This window comes from Ipomoea nil, unplaced genomic scaffold (genome assembly GCF_001879475.1).
Source record: "Ipomoea nil cultivar Tokyo-kokei standard unplaced genomic scaffold, Asagao_1.1 scaffold0755, whole genome shotgun sequence".
Classification (NCBI taxonomy): Eukaryota; Viridiplantae; Streptophyta; class Magnoliopsida; order Solanales; family Convolvulaceae; genus Ipomoea; species Ipomoea nil.
Window position 1 is genome coordinate 887520 of NW_017617183.1, and position 24884 is coordinate 912403.

Consider the following 24884-nt stretch of genomic DNA (forward strand, 5'->3'; position numbering starts at 1 on the left):
CACGCAAATTTTAAATCTCTCAATTAATTGTGCATATGGGGCACAACACATGCTTAATATGCACACAAAAAATTTGAATCCTATATTGCACACAACACATGCCTTATATGTGCACGCGAATTTTAAATTCATCAATTAATCTCATCCATACATCTGGTTTTTAATGCACCATACATATTGGTTCTCATTTACTCATGGGGAAGGTGGTCACGCAAACACATGTGTATGTGTGTGTGTGTGTTTATATTTATGTTGAAGTAACTAATTGTGCGAACCTGAGAACCTGCGCACACCCTTGATGTTGCATCAACCAACGGGCCATAACATAATGCACGAAAAAATTCAATCTAAGACATGGTGCACAATGTGTGCGCGTTGTGTTTGCATTGCACTATGTGTGCGCATTGTGTTATAAATAACATGCACCGTCCACTAATATAAATACAAGGGTCCACATTAATTATAAGTTTCACATTTTCATATAAAACATGCAATTTTTTTGTATATATATATATATATATATGTATATGGGGAAGGGGAGAACAGGTGCATTTGTGGCTTCCCGTGTGGTTGTGCGGTTGATTAATGTGCATGAGTTTTATACTTAATGTGCGTGAGTCATGTGCTTAATGTGCCTGAGATTTGTACTTAATGTGCGTGAGTGTGTAATGCTAATGTGTGTGAGTTTTGTAGTTAATGTGCCTGCATATTGTGCTTAATGTGTGAGAGGTTTGTGCTTAATGTGCTTGACTTTTAACACAATCGCACAGGAAGCTATAAACAAAATACATTCAGACCACAAACTCACACACATTAAACGCAAAAGTCAGACGAAGACGTATATGATGAAGAACAGAGAGAGGGGAAGAGATGATTAAGGAAATAGGAAGAGAAGACGAAGACGTATATGATGAAGAACAGAGAGAGGGGAAGAGAGGATTAAGGGAATATGAAGAGAAGACGAAGACGAAGACAAAGACGTAGAGGAAGACGTATATGAAGAAGAACAGAGAGAGGGGAAGAGATGATTAAGGGAAAAAAAGAAGAAGAGAAGACGAAGACGTATATGTACAGGAGCAACATGAGCACATTAACATTACACACTCACGCACATTAAGTACAAATCTCAGGCACATTAAACACAAGACTCAGGCACATTAAGTACAAAACTCACGCATATTAACATTACACACACACGCACATTAAGTACAAAGCTCATGCACATTAAGCACAAGACTCACGCACATTAAGTACAAAGCTCACGCACATTAATCAACTGCACAACCGCACAGGAGACACCTAATCGCACTGGAACCTTTCCATATATATAGGTTCTGGTGCGGTTAAAGTGCTCACGTGCGGTTGTGCGGTTTAATCTGGGTCATTCATCTCGCTTAAATCAACGTCCAGGATTACCAAAATTTAAAAAAAAAAAAATAAATAAAAGCAATGGTAATTTTGTAATTTTTAAATCTAGGTCAAAATTAATGTGAGCGGTTTTGTGATTAATAATGTGCGTGAGTTTTGTATATAAGATGCGTGAGTATTGTGCATACGTGAATTTTGTGCTTAATATGAGTGGGGTTGTGCTTAACGTGAGTAGTTGGTAAAACTTAAAGTGTGGGCTTTTGTGTTTAAGGTGCGTGAGATTTGTTCTTAATGTGTGTGGAGTTTGTGCTTAATTTATGTAGGGTTTGATCAACAACTCAAATCTAACCGCTCAACTGCACGGGAACCTATATCTGCACGGGAACCTATCTCAAAAGTCTAAAAATTTTGATCCGTGGTGACTCTAAAATTGTAATTCAATTACTACTGTAATTTACTAAGTTCTTAAAAATTTGTAATATTAAATATTATATACTAAATTTTTAATATAGTTTAAGATTTGTAGTAATCACTCACCTTAAATATTATTTTAATTGTAAATATATTTATGTTCATAATTTTATCATAGGAATTTGCACATAATAATTATTAAATAACAAAAAATTTATATAGGAATAAACCTCATATAGGGTATATTTTTATAACATATTTTCCGTGCATCGCACGGGACAAATACTAGTATGAAATAAAAGTGAAATAATTTTTAAAGCTAAATACTAAAAGTGATAATTAAGGAAAATTAAAAACTTGTGAATGATCTGTGAGACGGGTGAGTTGAAGACAATAAGTGTGTAACTATCATAATTTCAGTTATAAGTATTACAACATATATCATTAATATGTAACAATTAATTTTACGCTATCATAAGTAACGATTTATTTTTAATTCAAATTGGTATTAATTTTTAAACAATAATAAGTATTACAATTTCTTAATTTCATAAGTAACATTTCAAATATAAGTATTACAATGTTTACATTAAATTTACACTTTGTAATATCACAATTTCAGTTATAAATATTACAATATTTATTATTAATAACAATATAATCATTTTACCCTAAATAGTATCACAATTTCACACATAAATATTATAATATCTATTACTATGTACAAGTTACAATTCATTTATTTCAATTTGATATAAAATTTTATAATAATAAGTATTTTGAGTTCTATCATAAGTAACAAGCAACTATCCTAGCTAGATTCGACCAGTCTCACATATTAATATCCGTGAGATGACCTCGCACTAGTGTGACGTGGCAATTAAATGTGTAGAGTATGTAGAAGTGAAATTTATATTTCGAGTTCCACAATGTTCCAAGTTCCACTCTTATTGGGAGCGGTTGGTTGGCCTTCGTAGTTTGAGATGGTGAGTTATGAACAACTTAAACTGGTTTACACCATTGTGTTCATTTGACGACTAAAATCACAAAGTGAGATTCGTCCACACAGAGTACACCTCTGGATAGCGGTAAATTATTCTGTGGACACGGGTTTACCTTGCAAGGTAGACCCTGGTCCAAAATACACAATTTACATACTGAGTGCTCACAATTTTGTAAAAGGTACATTGTGAATATTGAGTATGTAAATTCTGAACATTCAGTATACAAATTGTATATTTTAAACCGGGATTCATTTTGCAAAGTGGACCCTGATCCATGGTATAACAATTACTAGTATAGATAGCAATTGTGGAGTTTTCCATAGAAGCAAAATTTATTCAACCCATCCACAAAATAATTGACTATAGTTATAGGCGCTTACCTCTAGATATACTACCAAAGCTTTGAAACGAGGAGCATTGTCATGGATAAAGCCAAAAAGGGTTATATCATCTTCAAGCACGTCTTCTCCACCAAGATATACAAAAATTGGAGCGTGGCCTCCTCCCCAGTATTTGGAGTTGATGAGATATCTTTGTGGGAAAGTGACAAAGCTTTGAGGTTGGTAGTTGAAGTGGTCCAATGTTTGGTTATAGTAAAAGGTTTCCAGAGAGCTCAAAATGGAACCCTTTTCTGCTAGGCTTCTTCTCAGATTATTTCCCAAACCAGGGACGTTGGGTGGTGTTGCTTTGGCAGTAACAAGTAAGAGGAGACCAAGAACACATAGTAAAAGTTTGTGCATATCCATAGAGATTAGAGAATTTCTGTTTTTTCAATTCAATGAAAAGTTTGATATGAAGAGTCAATTATAAGTTTATAACATCAATATATATAGGGAGGTTTTATGGTACTGTAATACATGGATGGTGTTTTATTTTTAAATAATTAATATTTTTTAAAGTATAGTCGTACCTTTCACTTTTAGAAATGAGAAGTTAAAGAGGGATAGCTACAAGTCAAAAATTTCCTATATGAAATAAAAAAAGAAAAAGAAATTGACCCAGTCTAATTAAAGATTTCCTTAGTATATGAAAATAATTCCTTTAATATGAATTCCAGAGATCACAATAGAATACTTGCTTTTCGTGCAAAGGCTTCTGTAGTGTAAAATCTAGATTTTTTTTCCGGCCTAACCCGTCCAAAACAAGCAATTTATATCGTGCACCAGCGCGCACATTGCATTATGCGCCTTGATACAAATGACGTCGTTTCACATAATTGTATAAACAAATACACATAATTGTATAAACAAATACACATAATTGTATAAACAAACAAATATAACTGTATAAAAAATACACATAATTATATAAACAAATACACATAATTGTATAAACAAATACACATAATTACGTTAACTCCCTACCGCGCCTCCCAAAACGACGTCGTTTGGGAGGCGCGGAGTGCACAATGCAATGTGTGCCGTGGTGCAGGTTATAACGATTGTCCAAAACACGGGTTAAAAAGACCCAACTCGTCAAGCTGGGCCCGTTTTAACGGCTCTACCTACAATTGTACTGTTATATGCCATAGAAGCGTGTCCACCTTGCAAAGTGAACATGCATGGTTCTATGTTCATAATTATAAAATTCTATGTTCATAATTATAAAATTCTATGTTTATAATTTTTGAACTTAAAATTCACAATTATTGAACTCTATATTCACAATTACAGAACTCTATGTTCATAATTATAGAACTCTATATTCATAACTCTATGTTCATAAGCATAGAACTCTATGTTCATAATTTTTGAACTCTATATATTCACAATTATAACAGTTTTGGAAACATGTCCACCTTGTAAGGTGCACACGGTTCCACAGCATAATTTGCCCTCTACCTAGGACTCTAGGAGGCTTAGGTAGTCAGTACATAGGCGGAGCTTAGGCGGCCTAGCCGGCCGCCTGGACAACTGATTACGCTAGGCTGTCAACGAACGCTTAGGCGAAATTTTTGCAACACTGATGTGTGTGTGTGTGTGTGAGAGAGAGAGAGAGAGAGAGAATAAACCTTAACATGTGAACTCCTGAAGGATTGCACCGTTACAGCTCCCAAGACATGCTTGGAGGACCTTGCGGTGCAATAGTATCCGGGCACGGTGTAAACATATAGTAAGTGTGGTACAATCCTTCAGAACCCAAAGCGATTGGTTGGATGCAATTGAGTTGTAATTGAATTGTAATTCAATGAAGGCCTCAATTACATTGTTTTGTTAGAGGGAATTGGAATTCAATGCCTGTGGGAAAGGGAAAAATAGAAGAAATGACAAAAGTACCCTTGGTGATTGTAATTATTATTATTATTAGTACACAAGGACATTTTAGTCTTTAGACCACTTTTTCCTTCTCATTCTCAATAAATCTATTCATCCATACCAAACAATGTAATTTGAATTCTTACATGATTCCTACTTTATTTTTTTCCTCCGAATTGCAATTCTTTTCCTTTCTAATTCATTCCTCCCAAGTCCCAACAAAAAGTGTGAAATACATTGCAATGAGGGTTTCGATTTTGGAGTTTTATGATTGAATTTTTTTGTTTTATTTGGTCCAGCGGTTCACTTTTTACTACTTAAGGTGTAACCATTTAAAATTTAACATTTTCGTTGATTTTATAGAATTTACCATATTTGCATATTTAGTTGTTAAAGGTTGCATATTTAAGTGTTAAAGTTTGCATAGTGGAGTTCATGATAATTACAAAACTGCTACCACGTCTTTTTTTTTTTTTTTTTTATAATCTAATCAGATCCGTCAAATTTTTACGGATGTAAAACTGAGATTGGTTCTTATTTCTCTCCTACGGAAGTGTTCTCACAGGATCCATAGCGCGCGCGCGCGCGCGCACACACACACACACACACACACACACACACACACACATATATATATATATATATATATATATATATATATATATATATATATATATATATAATTTAGTTTCTGTCTTTTACTCTTTTTTTAATCACTGTTAATCATGAAAGTTAATTAAGGCAAGATCAATGGCTCACATTTAACCGAACAACTGCACGGGGCACACTCAACCGCACAGAAACTAAATTATATATATATATATATATATAAAGACATTTTTAGTCCTAGACGTATAGTGGCACGGACAATTTTAGTCCTCCTTAAAAAAATTAGACAATTTGTGGACACTGTTATTGTGACGAGGACAATTTTGGTACTCCGTCAATATTCCCGTTAGATGCTCCGTTTGAGAGGGGGTAATTGTATCTTTCCAACATTACCCTCTTCAGTAAGTGCTCTCAAGTCTCAATCCACATAGAACTCATACCCCGCTGGGGAGGGCCTATCCCGGTGAGCCAAAAGGCCGGTGGGCCCGCGAGTCTGACTGCCAAAGCCTGCATAAGCGTCGGCCACTGCATCCCTTGCTTCAAGCTGAAGTTGATGACGTGGACTCGGCTGCAATCCGTGAAGGTCTCGAGAATGGCTTGGTTAGCCGTGAAGTGCGCGAATTTCATGTAGAGGCGTGTCTCGCAAAAGTGCATCTGGAGGTCGCCTGTGTAGGAGGATTCCAGGGGTTATTGAGGGTAGATTTTGTAAATCCGGAGAGCCAAGGCTTCGGCTAAATAGGTCGCCACTTTTCTCATCACGCCGGCTTAGGACATGACGAGGATTCCGATGTGTTTGACTAGGGTGTCAGCTAGCTTGAAGTTTTCCTGCTGCACGGCCTCGCGCAAGCCATCATCGCATGGACAAGCCTAACGCCGGCTTCTTGAGAATCGACCAGCATCATCGATCGAAGAGTCTCTGTAGCCACCGCTCCGCCGCCAATCTCCGCCAGCGATTCTCCACTGCTAAAATAAGATCCGGTTGAGGATTTCTGTCTTTGCTACTACCGAAAATAGCACCGTCTGAAATCGCCCTCAAATCATCATCGGAAATCCTCATATTACCATTTCCGTTGTGCTTATTACTGGAAAAGCAGATAATATTGGAAGATTCGCCGGTGAGCATCATCTCATTGCCGACGGCACTGCAGGAAGACTGCTGGGAAAGCACGTCGAAATTGGGGGACGAAGACGAGGCGTTGAACTCGGAGAACATGCTCTGGATCGAACCGGTGAGAACAGAAGGGTTGTAGTGAACCTTAGAAGACGAAAGATGGGAATCCCGTCTTCCCGGCCATCTCTAGATGCTCAAGCTTCTGAGCCACGTCTGCCATATCCGAAGTCTTCACCTTGTAGCCCAACACCGTCAGTAGCTCATCCATTCCGGCATCCGGCGGATGTTCTTCCCAAATCTTGCATTTACCCATTGACGACCTCTCCACCTTGGGTCGATCGCGTTCCTCTTCATTCTACTCTGTGATTTCAAAATGTTGAGAAATTTACTGTGGATTTCTGCTCAACAAAGCCAGATAATTTCATGTGAGTTCCCAAGCTTTTCAATTTTTAGGTTTCTGCTCTACAAAGCCAGATTATTTTCTCTAGTTTCTATGGATTCGAGAAAAAAAAAGAAGAGTGTTTATGACGAAGGCGCAAGCTTCAAGATAGCAAAGAGAGAGAGGGTAATGTTGAAAATACGCAATTACCCCTCCCAAACGGGGCATCTAACGGGAATATTGACGGAGGACCAAAATTGTCCTCGTCACAATAAGAGTCTCCACAAATTGTCTGATTTTTTTTTAAAAGAGGGCTAAAATTGTCCGTGCCACTATAAGTGTAGGACCAAAAATGTCTTTTACTCTTAAAAAAATGTGTGGTGACAAGTTGGTCTTTTTGCATCTAGGTCAAATTTAAGGTGCATGGTTTTCCTTCTTAAGGTAGTGAGTGGTTTTTGTGCTTAAGGTGAGTGGTGTTTTTACTGTGTGGCTTAAGGTGCGTCAAGTGTTCAAAACTTAAGTGCGTCAATCTAAAGTTTTAGGTGCGTGGTTTTCCTTCTTAAAGTGCGTGGTTTCACTGGTTTGTGTACTTAAGGTGCGTAAGTTGTTCAAACTTAAGGTGCGTCGACTTAAAACTTTAGGTGCGTGATTTTCTTTCTTAAGGTGCGTTGTTTTTCCTTCGTAAGGTACATTATTTTTCTTTCTTAAAGTGCGTAATTTGTATCCTTAAGGTGCGTCAGTTGTTGAAACATAAGTAGCGCCATTTTAAAACTTTAGGTGCGTGGTTTGTGTTTTTAAGGTGCGTCTTTTTGAATTAACCGCACGGGAAACCTATACTCGCACATGAACCCTTCCATATATATATATATATATATATATATATATATATATATATATATATATATATATATATATATATATATAAGCACCGACTGTAATACTTTTGCGTAAAAACTAAAAAATATTGTGTGGACTAGGTCAAACATTTATCCAGAAGAAACTACAAAGTCCACTATACAGAATTAAATAGATCAGAGTATGAAAGTGATTTTGTTGCTGAAGAAAATATTGCTATATTAAAACGTTCATGACTAATTAAATTTAAAAAATTAAATATGAAACGTTCAATTATTGCAGAGCAATTCTGCCCAATCCCGTATGATTTTACAATTTCAGTTTAAAATTTGACTTAGTAAAACTATTCTATTACACCCCTTCTCTAGTTCTCTATCACTTTTACTGACTCCGTCAACTTAAGTTGTTTTTTTTTTTTTTTTTTTTGTTTTTTTGTTTTTTTTGTTTTTTATGCTATTGGCTCTATTACAATGTAGTATCTGTTCATATACTTTCTCAACCTATTGAAACACGAAGAACCAATAACGCCTCCACTGAAGCTCGAACTCATGGAAGTCCAACCCGGGTACCATTAGACCACAGTCTTCAAATAAAAAATAAATAAATAACTTAATTTTGGCATTGCTAATTTTACTTTTGGAAAATGACATTAGAAAATAGAAATAATGAAATTATATAGAGCGACATTTTCTTATTGATTTTATCCCCTAATATTCACCCCTGAGGCCCTTACGCAATAATATTTGATTGTTTGATTAGTTGTTTTTGTATTTAATTGAAATAGATTTTTTTAATGCATATGGGATTGACCAATTCACATTTTGCCAATGAATATAAAGAGATTATAGTGAACATTAGGAGGTAAAATTAATAGAAAAAAAAATAATATTTTTCTATGAAATAATTGAAAAATATATTATAATTAAATATAAATGGTTTAAAATATTGACCAAATTTAATTTAAGTTGATTTACAATTCTAGATCAAAATAGAGTTGTTGACCTTCGTGCTATAAGAGCACTGAAGTTTCAGCGACCCATAATAAAATACTAAATGATTGTTTTGGTGTTCTTTATATAAGAGTTATTAGGTGTTCCTTTCTTTTGATTAAAAAATATTTATTATTTTAAAGTAATTAAATATTAAACATTATATTAAGTATTACTTTTAATAAAATATAAATGAAGTTTAAATGGAATATTACAATTTTATGAATTAGAAATCCATTGCTAATGTTAGTTAGAATATTAGATTAGAAATGTAAGTTGGAGTTATACTCCGATCCATATATATATAGTTAGTTTAACATTATAATTTCATGGTGAATACAACACCTTCTCAGTTTCTGCCTCCTCACATAAAGCCTACTTCTAAATATCAAAAGGATGATGCATGCTATCACGTTTTCCGTATATTTATTTATTTAATATTTTGTGCCTTTTATGAAAATAATTTGTTGGGCGGAAGTTTTGAGAGTAGAGTCAATATCCACTGCACCATCAAATTTATTTCTTATAAAATATTAATAATTTTAATGATGAGAATGATTATTATTTATATTAAAAATAAAATTATAACTTAACATTTATAATAGTTACAATGATTAATTATAATTATAATAAAAATATGTAAATAAATAATTTTAACTTCTAACTTATTATAATAAAAATAAATATATAAATTGAAAAACACAATAATTCTGAACTAAAGAAGTTGAAGAAAAGAAAATTATTTTTTGGGTATGTGGCCCGGACGGGACTATGAGTTTTATAGTTTGATTGTCAAGTTAAATACTTTTTACAATTCATAACTCATTATAAAAGTTAACAAAATAATACTACTTATAAATACAAGTATTAAATTACTCAATTATAAATAGATTTCAAAATTATAAATAAATTTACAAATTAATTTTTTTTATTTAATAGAGTGTTGGGCATTATAAAAGTTCCCAAAATAACACTTGTTATATATACACGTATTAAATTACTCAATTATAAATAAATTTCAAAATTATAAATAAATCTCACAAATCGAATTTTTATTTCACAGTGTTGAGGGAAAATATATCCAAATTGCAACTAATGGTTCTCGACCCCATATATAATAACCTTTGTTATAAGACACATGTTTCCTACCAGCTAAGGGCTCGTTTGGTTTGCGAAAAATGTTTTAAGAGAAGTGGAATTGAAATTCCATGGAAAAACAATTACTAGGAAGATGAATTTCATTGTTTGGTTGGTGGAAAAAGAATTACTGGGAATACTAATTCTATTGTTTGGTTAGATTTGGAATTGTAAGGAATAAAGAGTATAAAGACCTATATGTCCCTACAAATTAATAAAAGTAATATAATTAAAAAAAAAAGTAAACAAGGGTAAAATAGGCATTTCATTTCACTTTTTCTTCCCATCTTCCATGGAAAACAAAATCCTTGGTCCAACCAAGGATTTTGTTTTCCTCAAAATTGAGGAATTCATTTTCGAATGGAAAATGAATTCCATGAACCAAACACAAGAAAACAACATTTTCCATGAACCAAACATCCCCTACGGGTGTGTTTGGTTTGCATATAGGAATCGTAATCGGAATGGGTATCAAATATTTGGTAATGGTAATAGGTTTTGGCGAAAGTATTTAACATGTTTTGTAGTAGGGTGGAATGTGAATGGTTACTAATAGTAGTGCTTGAGAATGAATAAGGGAATGAAACCTTTATTCTATTTGGGTATGGATTTTTCAATTGATGGGGTATTCGAAATCCATAGTAGTGTTCTAAAACTTATCAACCAAACAACAACAATCACTTTCATACCCATTCCTATAGACAAAATCCACCAACCAAACACACCCTAAGTCATTTTATCCTCGATTAAAATATATGCATTTTATTTATTTATATGGAGGCTTTAATAAACTATTTTTTTCATATAAATTCCAATACAAGTGTCTATATAAAGATTTTATGTGTAAAAATATAGAGTGAGAATACACATAGTATTTTATGCCATAGAATATGTATGTATATATAAACCATTAATTAGCTCACTTGCTCCATATGATGCTCCAACAACGATGATATGAGAATATGCTGCTAATAATTCCTTCTTGAGGTAGAGCAGCAATTCTGCGTAATGTGCTAGAGCTTGAGCCGAGTCAAAATAACCCCGGAGAGTTCCATTCTTGAGTGCTTCTCTTTGTGATATGAAAGGAACTGATTTCCGTAGAATCTACACCGAACCATACAAAGATTCATGTTAAAATATGTATCAATAAGTAAAATCTCCTATGAAACCGTTTCATGAATCCCCATCTATTAGACGGACTAAATATTTTTATGAATATTACACTTTTGATTATAAGTATCATATTTTTTTCTCATAAATAACTCTTCAACTTTTAATATGGAGTACTATATTTTGATTTAAAATTATTAAATTTTGCATCATATTTTCAATCAATCAATTTATGTCTAATTAGTATTATACTTTTTCAAATAAGTAACTCTCTTCAACTCCTAAATATTACATTATTTTTTTCTGAAAAGTATTACACTTTTCCTCTAACAAACAATTTATCCTTGATTAATAATATATTTTTCAATATAAGTATTATATTTCTATTTTAATTAACTCGACCCATCTCATGAATGCTCGGTAGTAGGGTGGAATTAGGATGATTACCAATATTGATGTTTGGTTATGTATGATACCAATAAGATGGAATGATACTCATTTTTAATTAGGAAATTGAGTTTTAATTAAAGGGGTAATCAAATCCCATATTGTGTTTAAAAAGTTATTAAGCAAACACTAACTATGATTTTGATTCTCATTCTTGATGTGTACACCCATGAAGCAAAACACACCCGTAGTGTTCTAGCCATGAGTATATGTATGGGTACAAGACTTACTGTGTTACAATATTGTGTAGTATGAGACAACCCTATCAAGTTGGTTAGACAGTTAGTTAGTATAGTAATCAAACAATTTTAAGTTTTAATTGGCTCCCGTGATAGTCTGTTTATTGAGTTTCTTGGTTTGCACCAGTCAATCAACTATATACAATCTAGGTATTTCAAAAAATAAAAATAAATAAATGAATAAATAAATAAATAAATAAATAAATAAATAAATAAATATATATATATATATATATATATATATATATATATATATATATATATATATATATATATATATATATATAGATTTTGAATACGGCGCACACCCCCCAATCAGCAGAGCTTGTGGGCACACTCCCTGCTCATTGATTTCTTTTGATCAAGGGCTCGAATGGTGTTGGTTTATTCCACATGTGCGCTGATTATTTAGGTAAGAAGGGGTAATTTTGTATTTTGGCTTATGCTTTTATTATCCCTAGGTGTTATATCCGGCGGTTTATATCCATCGTTGATTTTTATTGTTCTTTACGCTTTTCTCTCTCAGTTATCTGTATTACCGCTCATCTCTCTCTTGTCGATTCTTCTCCCTCCGGTCGTAGGCGTGCGTCGATTGTCCGGCGCCAGTATCTCCATGGATGGGTCCAGCAGAAGGCAGTCTAAGCGACTTAGAGGTATCTCGTCTTCGTCTAGTGCGGGTACTATCTTTCGGCATTCTCTTTGTTTTTTTTTTTTTAAATTAAATTTATTTTGTTGTTTATTTTTTGGTGTTCTTTCACCCTTCTTTTGTGGGTTTCTTGCCGTAGTTAAGGGGATTGGATTGGGGTTTGGGTTTTTCGATTTCTTGGGCGGTCGTAGTTCTTGCTTGTGTGATTTTTACAAGGAGTTATCACCAGGGGGTTGTTTATTTTTCTTTGTCTATGAAATCTGGGTTTTGGGGTGGTGCAAGGGTGATAGCGGGGGATTGTTTGATTTCTGGGTTAGGGTTCTTGCGTTTGGCATTTGGGTTATTTTTCTCGAATGGGTCGGGGGGTTGGTGAATGGAGTTGTGCATGTGTGTTTTTTTTTGGGGGTTTGGCCTCCGGTAGGTGGGTGTTGTTGAGTTGCGTCTCGAAAATAGCTTCCGGGGCAGGGTTGAATATTCATTGTTCTTGGCTTGCAAGTAGTTTCTGCCAAATGCCAATTGAACAAGTCTTGCAGATTGGATGGGAAGGAATTTGACATATTTCAAGAAGAGTAAAAGACATTTTTGGTCCTAGACTTATGGTGGCTTGGACAATTTTAGTCCTTTATAAAAAAATTTGCCATTTTATGGACAGAGTTATTGTGGCGAGGACATTTTTGGTCCTCCGTCTATATTTCGAGGACATTTTTGGTCCTCCGTCTATATTTCTGTTAGATAATCGTATGAGAGAGGGGCAATTACGTCAATTTAGGCTATCTCCTTCTATCTATTATATCAATGTGTGTTTGGCGGCTTCGATTCTCCTTCTATCTATTTGATTAGTTACCTGTTTGGCGGCTTCAATTCTCCAGCAATTTCTTCGTACAACTGCAACTTGGACTCTCCGACTCCTTCGAATTTTGACCGAGAAGAAAACAAAACACACATAGATATAATAGATAGAAGGAGATAGCCTAAATTGACATAATTACCCCTCTCTCATACGGTTATCTAACAGAAATATAGACGGAGGACCAAAAATGTCCTCGCCACAATAACTCTGTCCATAAAATGGCAATTTTTTTTATAAAGGACTAAAATTGTCCAAGCCACTATAAATTTAGGACTAAAAATGTCTTTTACTCTTTCAAGAATTATGGCAAATTTAACAAATTGGGGGGATTCTTACTAAATTCTCTCACAACACAGCAATCAGTTAGTGTATGAGAGCAGGAGAATGTCAGTGTGCAAAAGGATGAACAATATATGAGACACAAGTTAAACTTTAAAGGCATAAATTCAAATTAGGCTACTTAAGTGTGCAGAACCACAACAATTAAAAAGAAAAGGACAAGGTAATTTTCCCATATATAATCTTAATTCTTTATGGAAAATGTGTATCAATCACTCTACTGCAAAAAAAAAAAACTTATGAAAAATAAAAAGAAAATTTCAAAATCCAGTTGAGATTATGACATTGAACAAGTATCAGTGCTCATACAGCTTTTCTGTTTCTCTTCTTGACACCAGATTTTATTGTGCGCAGATGCATATTATGTGTTCGATGAATTGCTTAAATACGAATTTGGTTAAGCGATGGGGTGGTTGATGTCGGTTTCAGGAGCTTCCAATACAGTACTTGAAGCCGTGGTTTTTTTTTTTTTTTTTTTTTTTTTTTTTTTGCTTATGTGCATTAATTTTGCCATTCCCAGGTGATGTTGCTGTTGAATCGGTAGTTGCCGTAGATGTGGTGGCACCTTTGCCACAGACCGATGCAATTGAATTATCCCATCAGCCCGCAAAACCAGCCTCGGATTCGGATGGCTCAGATGATGAGCCCAATGCAGTTGATGATGCACTATTCCCCCCTGAAGATTCAAATTATGCCCCCGATGCAGTTGTATGTGCATAGAGGGTAATCGGTTGGTGCGTAGTATTGTTTCTGTTTGAATGTATGTTTTGGTATGTCCATAAAGGGACATTAGTAAGTGAATCATGCTTACTTGGTGGGTAGGGCACGATGATGGGGTTATAACGTTATTGGCTTTGTTTTTTATTCGGAACGTGATTTTCTTTCAGTGAGTATCCCTTTTGGACGGTTTTTAAATTAATTTGCATTTTTAATTATGCGGTGTGCGTAGTTGTAGGTAGGTGAATGCAGTATACTGTAAACAAGTTTTAGATGCCTCAGTATATGTATGTAGTGCTGAATAAGTGGTGATTGTATTCGGCGCGTACTATTGTGGTGGCGTGTGCATCTTTATCTAAAAACAAGGGTGATGTTGCAACAGTGGTTATATGTATTATTTGTTGCCCGGGGGTCGTGATCTAAGTTTGTACAAGTCCGTGCGTTTACGAATTATGGCATGTGCGTAGTTACATTGTTATATAATATGTTGCGTGTGCACATTCGTGTTCTGGTATGTGCATGGGTAATGCATCTGCCACATACATATGATTTAACATTATTTAAAGTTGTTAACAAAATTCATGTGATTGCACATGTTTAAAAGCAACCACGCTCAGACCTCTATTCTATTAACAGAAGCACACAAACAACCAACAACTACCATTTTTTTCCCAGTCTGTGTCGTTTCACACTGTCAAACATCTGTACCACACTCAAAAAAAAAAAACCTCAACATATGCATACGCTATGCACATACTCATGTTCGTATACGCACCCGCCAACAAGACGCACAAGACTCAACTACCATTTTTTCCCAGTCTATGTCGTTTCACACTTTTAAACATCTGTACCACACACACACACACATCCCATTACATTTAGGTTGTCCAATCAAACAAACCAAAAAACAAAAAAAAAAAAAAAAAAAAAAAACAATATCCTCAACATATGCACACACTATGCACATACTCATGTTCATATACGCACCCGCCAGCAAGAAACTCTAGATTCAACTACCAATTTTTTCCCAGTGTTTGTCGTTTCACACTTTCAAATATCTGTAACACACACACACACACATCCCATTACATTTAGGTCATCCAACCAAACAAACCCAAAGAAAAAATAAAACACATGAATATTCTCAACATATGGACACACTATGCACATACTCATGTTCGTATATGCACCAGCCAGCATAACTAGCTTTTCACCCCAGTGCCTTCTTCACGCAATTTTTATAAGCAACATAGGTTATTGAATAATTCTAAATATCAATAATTTCTATTCATAATCTCCCTAATATAATGTCGAAGATTCCAATTTAATTATATCCATAATTAAACAAATAACTACAATTACTATTCAATCTTTTTGATTTCAATCTATCCTTAATTACTTTAAGAATCTCTTATAATCTCAACCATTCATGGAAAATGAATCAATGGATATCATGAGATCTCATGATCTCATGTATCATAGGGGTTGCACCGGATCCGAAGCATATATATATATATATATATATATATATATATATATATATATAGAGTTAATTCCAGCAATGGTCCTCCGACTATTGTGATTTTTCAAAATTGGTCCTCGTCTTTTAATTTGGACAAAATAGACCCTTGACTATTAGATTTGTTCCAGGTCCTTCCGTTAAGTATCCGTTTGTGAGGTGTTAAGTAGAGGGGTACAAAGGTTTGATTGTATTCCCATTAAGGAAGCATTTGTTAAGATCGGCCGCCCTGCACCGGCCCCGTTGCAGCCATTGATTCTTTGGGAGTTTTGACAGAGAAGTTTGGAAGAAGAGCTGGAAAGATGAAGGTACATTAATGGATGGCCGCAATAATAATTTGTTTCTTCTTCTTCTTCATTTCAATGGTAATGATACAAATTTTCATCTTTTCTCTTCAGATGGCAACTTTAGCGGAATACATTGGACTTGAGCAGTAGAAACACAGGTATATATATGTATATATATATATATATATATATATATATATATATATATATATATATATATATATATATATATATATATATATATATATATATATATATATATATATATATATATATATATAGTTCTTGAGAAGAATTTAAAACAAAAAAAAAATTGAAATATTTTGTTATGATGCTGCAAAATTTGGGATTCTAATTCAACCTATTAGGATTTAAAATTCCAACTGTTGTTGTGTCCTGACATGCATGAATGCATAAGCTTCATTCATAATTAGTCATTATTAGATTAGTGATGATTCTTTCATTTTCTTGTAACTGTAATTGCATGTCTCAGCAGTTACCATTCATTGTATGTTAATTGAATGAAAAAAGGTTAACAAATCAATACAATCCCCTTTCAAAAGTCCAGGTGACAGAGGAGCCATGCATCTGTAAGCTCTCTTTATCTCCTCAACCACAGCATTCTTGGGACGCAACGAAAGAACCTCGTAAAAGTTGTCTTTCATGGCATTAATCTTAGTATGACGACGAAGAAACCAATGGAGTTTTAGGGTAATGATGGTCACATATGCTCACCATAATAGTAATAGTAATAGTAATAGTAATAGTAATAATAATAATAATAATAATAATAATAATAATAATTATAATAATAATGACTTTTGTACCCCTCCACTTAACACCTAACAAACGGATACTTAACGGAAGGACCAGAACAAATCTGATAGTCAATGGTCTATTTTGTCCAAATTAAAAGACGAGGACCAATTTTGAAAAATCGCAATAGTCAGAGGACCATTGCTGGAATTAACTCTATATATATATATATATATATATATATATATATATATATATATGAAAAAGTTTTAGTGTGAATTTTGAGTGTAGTGTGAACATGCAATCACAACCATTAGATTCGCGAATATGAACGTGCACAATCAGTGCATAACATTAATTCCTTGCCGCCTAGGATTATAAAGTAGGTTTTACTCATAACAAACCTTTTAATTATTTTTAAAAGGTATGTTATAAGTATAGAATACGGACTCTCTAATAATTTAAAAAAATAAAATGTTGTGTACTGTCGACTGGAATACGTTATTTATCCTATAATGTTGTTGTAGTAAAGTCCACTGGTTTTACATTAAATAATTTTTATTAAAAGAATTTTTGTGCTATTATACTTCAACGGTCATAACTGAATATTTATGAATGACTTATCTCTCTGACTTTGAAGCTTAGCCATTAAGTCTGTTGATTAATTTCAAGGAATGCTATTAATTAAAGTAATATGTATACATTATATAAAATTTGAAAATGTCGTCCATAGACAATAGCAAACAATGTGTCGACGTTAACGGTTTATTATTCTTAGTTATGTCATGAAAATTCAAAAGTAAACTCTTCCGCTGCATCTGGAAACGATCTAACTTCTTTGGTAACTACAAGTTTTTAAGTTCAATTTTCAACGAGACTGATTTATTGATTTTCTTGGTTTGAGTCGATCAACTATGACCAACATAGATTGATTTACCCTCATGTGATTTTATGTCAGCTAGGGTCACAACTCATAGGGCGAGATTTACATAGTACACACCCTTAGATAATAATTTCAAATTTTTTTCGCTCGTCACCAAACAAAAAAAACAAAAACAAAAAAAAAAAAAAACAAAAAAAAAACGTAATTTCAATAGAAACTACAAAAGAAATTTAGGAATGTTGATGGTGAAATTGATTTTCTCCTTACAACTTGGTTAGTGTATTCAGTCTTTATTGACATTGTAATCTTTTTCACATTTGGCATAATCTTCTTGAAACTTTCATAGAAATAGTTTTTGTAGCCTAGCAAATGAAACTTTTCGTATGAAGGCTTACTTTATTTTCTTCAAGCTGTATTCACTACTAGAAATTATGGAATTTCCGACCACCTGAAAGTTATCTTAAATCAAGTAAAAAGTTTTGTTCCAACCACTTTTGGTATCCGGAAAAACCTTTGTTGTTATTTCTAACCACTTTTTGGTTTCAACTTGATTTAAGATCACTTCCATATGGTCGGAAATTTCATAATTTCCAGTAGTGATTTGATCTTCTTGAGTTCTTGATTTTGCTATGTTGATCTTCAAAAATCAATATCTTCAATAGCTGTTGTTGAGCCCTTGTGTAGATTGATCGCAATTATACTCTAAGTTGAGTTTAATCTTCCATTTGTAACAATTTGGCCTCAATTATTTTGTTTACGAGAGAGTGGGTGGCATACTTTACTTCAATTTTTGCTATAAAACTGACTACATACCATTCCTTTGTTCGCCAATCCTTGCTACAAATATTGCTCTAACATGTGCTACTCCTTTAAATTTGTTATGACCTTTTTTTTTTTGAAAACCAACAAACCAAATATATTGACTTTCCTGAAAAATCCAAACCTGCACAACGAGAAACAAAGCTAGGGGATACAATCAAAATATTCAACTATGCCTGGCTCCGACTCAGCTAAGGATTTCTGAGCGATGATGCGGGATAACATTTTCACATCCCTTTTAGCGAAATTTAAACTAACAAAAGCCAGCCGATCTAAATGTAAACGAATATCACGAATAATTAAACCAAACGGAGAGTTATTTGGACCCCCTTGTACTGCCATTGTCACATCTTTGCGTCAGTCTTAACCACCAAATTAAGGTCCTTTAATCCATTCATCAATTGTTCAGACATAATCCAGTAGCCAATTCCCTTTCATCAGTTCACTCCAACACGCATGCACAAACGAATAATTAGAAAAAGGTGCACAACCGATTCCGGCTCTTCCCCACACATAGGACATATAGGATCACAACCAACTTGCTTTATGGCCAAAACATCTTTAGTATGTAAACAGTTGGTACATAAAACCCAATAAAAACATTTTATCTTAGGCGGTAGATCCATAGACCACATGCCCCCCCCCCCCCCCCCCCCCCCCCCCCCAATCTCACGTCATCCTCATTACCGCAATCCTTCATTACTAACCTATATCACTACTACAGAATTTTCATATAATGTTGGCTATTTAACGTCGGTTATTTATATAAGCGACCTTAAAAGTTAATTAAATATATAAAATTAATTAAAAAACATTTAATGTCAATGATTATTTGTTAATAATTGACGTTATAAAGAAAAAAAAAAGTTAATAATTGACGTTATAAAGAAAAAATAAAAAAGTAAAAGTAGTTAAACAAACAACGTCGGCTATTTACATAATCGACGTTCTAGGTATTTTAGTTTTTTTTTTTTTTTTTTTTTTTTTGTAATTCATATACGGGCTGTGTTAACAGCCGAAGTTTTATAATTTTTAAAATTTTTTAAAAATGGACGCTGAACCCTACAATGTCGGCTATATGAATAGCTGACGTTGTTTTAATTTACCACAAGGGTCCCAAATCGAAGTCTCAGCAACCAAAAAACACCACTACGTCTCCTCCCAAATAGATGTCGCACCACCATGTCTCAGCCATCCGCACAGCGCACCGTCACGCTGCATCGCAGCCATCATTGTCTTCCTCTTCTTTTCCGTCTTCAGCTTTGTCTTCCGCACAGTACACCACAGCCACCGCGGCACCTGCCCACAGCCGCACCGCCGCGCCGCTGCACCGCCGCACTGCCGACAACTACATTGTAAGTTTTTGATTTTTTTTTTTTAGATTATTATTTCAACTAGTATTTGTCCCATGTCACCAAATTTGAGCTATGGACATTCCAACTGTGGTAGAAGAAATCCACATGTTTTGAATTTCGATTGGCACCAAATTTGAGCTATGGGTATTTCGACCCTGGTAGAAGACTTCCACAACTTTCGAGCCAATTCTGAAAAGGTCATCCAATATTTTTACAAAACACGTCTTTAAATTTTCAAGGTCTTTTGGTGTAAAGTGTGGTATCAAAAGAACTCCAAATATCACCAAATTTAAGCTATGGACATTCCAACCCTGGTAGAAGACATCCACATGTTTTCAGCCATTTCTAAAAAGGTCACCAAATATTTTTAAAAAACAAGACTTTAAGTTTTGTATTGTTTTCGTTTAGTGCCTACATTATTTCAAATTTATGTTGGTTTTGCAATTGGATTATGAAAATAGGAGTACTTTTAGGATAGAAACCAATGATTAAAAACATGTTTTATAGGTATTTTCATCAATTGAGCTCTTATATTAAGCTGTGTGGTTATTGCACTTTTTATCCATATGTGTGCAAAAGAGTTATTGGGTGTGTGCGTGAATGATTGTGAACATTGTTACGAGTATAAAAATCAAGCATGCGGTTTAAGACACGATTTTGTGATAAATTGTTCGACAACGACGCTTTATAGCCAGGGCCGGTTTTTAGATTTTTGTGGCCCTGTTCGGGTAAATAAATAATGCCCTACCAAAATTAAAATCTATAAAAATAATATCGTAATTTTATTATCTAAATATATAACAAAAAAAAAAAAATTATCTATGCATTGCACGCACATCGCACGGATAATTGGACAATTATTTGCTCGAATTCAAGCAAGGATAACATAAAAAAAAACATAATCGATACAACTCATTTCATCAATTGCAAGCCGGTGATGAAGCCCTTGTAAGGGGGGGGGGGGGGGGGAGAGAGTGTAACACCCCGTGTTACGACCCCTAAACCCTAACTAATTATTTAATCACTTACCCTAAGAATATAATTAAAACCCATTAATCAACTAAGGAAGGGTCCACCATAACCCATGGACCCTCATCCCTATAACCAACTCCTTAAGTCCTATAAGGAATAGAATTTGCAAGCCCATAGTATTTGGACCCTAATTGGGACTCTTAGGTATATAAATAGGGGGCATAGGAGGCACCCGCATGGAAAATATGTTATAAAAATATACCTTATATTGGGTTTATTCATATATAAAAATTTTGTTATTTAATAATTATCATCCGCGCGATGCACGGAAAAAAAATATGTTATTATAAATATAAATAAAAAATAGAAAAAATAAAAATATTTTAAATTGTTTAATATAATAATATTTTTGAGCTTCCATTTGTCAAGTATTTATTATTTTTAACTTTTTATAGAGTACAAAATTACAATTAAAATTAAAATTAAAATTTTGTATGGTTAATATAATCTCTAATTATGTACATATTCAAATAAACTTATAGAGAGAATTTACATAATTACATTGATTTATTCTTAATTGATTTCATCTATATTATAATTTTCACAATACGAATAATAACTAAGATAATTACATTTAGAAAGCAAATTTTTCAAATTTTGTATGAGTAAATTTAAACTCTAATTGAACACATTTTTTTTTATGATTATATAATATATTCTTTATGCACATTTTATTCCATAAACCCAAATGTCATTCTATAAGGTCAAGACCACTTTTTGTGGAGCTAATTCAAATGTATTTTTTTTTAAAGTCCTAAATTTAGAAATCCAGAAAAATATTAAAGACCCGATATATACATTTATATATATTTAAATTTTTTATTTATGGCTCAAATGATTTATATATACATTTATATATATTTAAATTTTTATTTATGGCTCAAATGATTTTTTTTTTATTCGGAAGTCCAATAATTGACCTACGGCCCGCAGCATTTGCTATCTTCACCACTTCTCACTTCTGCCATTTCTTTGAAGCATTTGAGAGGGAGAAAATTTATATATAGAGACTTGCATTAATTGCACTGTTTTAGATATCGAATAGGCTTTCATCGAAAATTTAATTAATATTGTAATCCCAAGAAGCACCATAAATAACAAAAGCTTATCAAATAAACTTTCATTGTAAAGCCAGAGATTTAATTGATATTGCATCGTTTCATATTTTCTATTAATCGGGGATTGGAATCCTTAATCCTAATATCATAACATTTAATAACTCCATTAATTCAATAAATGTAATCTTTTGTTATGAGCAAGAAAAAAATAGCTATTTTATTTTTCAAATGTTGCGCATTTTTTTTTTTAATAGTAAAGGATGTTGTTATTTTATATTTATAGCTATATAGTAATAATAATAATGTTGGTAATTAATTGTAACATTAATCTTAACTATATGGTTTGGGAAGTAACATTAATTACTTCCCAAACCATATAGCTTTATTATAGTTTAGATTTTGAATTATTGGGGTTGACAATAATTATATTTGAAATTATTATTTTGAATTATTATTATGGCATATTGAACCATACATAATCTCTCCGTAAACGTGCAAGTTTGGTTTTCATTCTTCTTATTTTGAGTGTGATTTTTCCATTTTACCTTGTATTGTACCATGATTGAAGATGCGTGCTAGGGGAATAGAGCCAACATCTCGTGTATATACCAAGTTAGTTCCACGGATATACTGTGGCTACAGTTAATATACTATCCTACATTCCTACTTCCAAAAGTGTTATAACTCCGTACTAAGCTGGTACTCGAATGAGTTCATCGACTAATGTTGAATACATGCTAACATAAGCATTCTTCTGTCATTTTTTTTAAGTGGAGCAATATCCAGAGCATGTTTCTAATTTACATAATTTTATGTAAAATTGTCTTGTTCATTTTAATTTCTGTTTTTATTTCCCCTCTCTCTAACATCCTACAACATTTAGCTTAGTCCATCAGATAGATAGAATGATATCTGTAATGACAAAACTACTTTATTATAAAATTTAATCAATGAATAGTTAGCTAAATATGTTCATGAGGCTACCACTTACCAGTGTGGGAGCCATTGGGCATCCCTTAGTTACTGCAGACTGATTTTGCAACAACAAAATAGATATGAACCATTTAATCTATTCCTAATTCTTTGAGCTCTGTTTTTCTACATTTTGCTATACTAAGATTTATGTCATGTTCTTTGTCACTTTTTGCAATCTGCCTTTGGAGTCGGTGATATATTGATATTTTGTTCTTTTCTTCCTACTTTAATAATATCTCTCTCATAACTACTGGTTATATAGAGAGACAAAGCCACTTGAAATCAGTTTGTTTGTTGACGCATGAAGGCACTATTTGAGTCTTCAGTTCCCTTGACGCATGAAGGCACTATTTGAGCAATCGTTATATCATACACCACGTTGCACGTAGGTCTATGCGCCTATGTGCTAAATGGTGGCGTTTTAAGATTAGTCTGTTAGTGGACATTTGATGGGACAGACGCCTCTCCATCCGTCCAATCGCATTTAAAAAAAAAAAAAAAAAAAAAAAAAAAAAAAAAAATATATATATATATATATATATATATATATATATATATATATATATATATATATATATATATATATATATATATATATATATATATATATATATATATATATATATATATATATATATATATATAGAAGAGCGCTCATATGCGGCGGGGTCTTACCGTGCGGCGGTGCGGTCAAATTCCAGAATACACCAACAGTGTTAACAATATGCACCAACAGTGTAATAAAAACACACCCCAATGAAATGTAATAAAACATCACAAAGTACACCACAGACTCACAAAATACACCACAGACTCAAAAAAATACACCATATAACTCACCACCCCCAATGGTGTATTTCCGAACAGTGTATGGTGTTTTTACTCACACCTAATGGTGTGTGTTTGGTGATGCAGGGCTCTGTTTACTCTGTTTTGTGTGGTGTATTTCCTAATGTTGATGGTGCATATTTGGTGAAAACTATTGGTGTTGCCGCACCGTAAGAAATAACCGCACCGTAAGACACTGCCGCACCTGAACCCGCCTCTCTCTCTCTCTCTATATATATATATATATATATATATATATATATATATATATATATATATATATATCAAACCTTTCTTCTTCACGAAGTCTTTCCATTACCACTCCCTGGAATTCAAAAACGATCACTGATTTTCCGCAAAATACGCCAAAAACCGCAAATACTTCACCACATTCTTCTGCAAAAGGAGCATACACCATCGCAAAGATACAAGTAAGCATAACTACTATTACTTCTCAGTCCAAACATTCATGCTATTACTTCATTGTGTTAATACAGCAACGGTACCTAGGGTTACATATTACTTGGACTTGTGTATATTCTGGTATAAGATTATGTACATTACTGTTTTCAGGTCCTATTCCTTATCATTGATAACCGCTATTTTTATACTCAACATTATGTGTATTCCTGATATATGTTATGTGTATTCCTAGTATATGTTATGTGTATTCATTCATGATATTATGTACATTGGTGTTCTCAGTTGCTATACCTCATCATAGATAGTCATTATTCTTGTATTCCAAAATTATGTGTATCCTGGTTATATATTATGTGTATTTCTTCATAGCATTATGTACATTACACATTTGCATCCCTGTAAACTTCTCAATCCCAATATATTGTCTGTCTGGTGTTAATATTAGTGTTACCTAATACTTAGAACTGTGATTATGTGTATTAT

General features: G+C 33.3%; 1 pseudogene; it reads right to left on the bottom strand.

Annotated features, from left to right (window-relative positions):
- Positions 1–6058: 6058 nt before the first annotated feature.
- LOC109176741 lies at positions 6059–7186 on the bottom strand (annotated as a pseudogene).
- Between the last annotated feature and the right edge of the window lie 17698 nt (positions 7187–24884).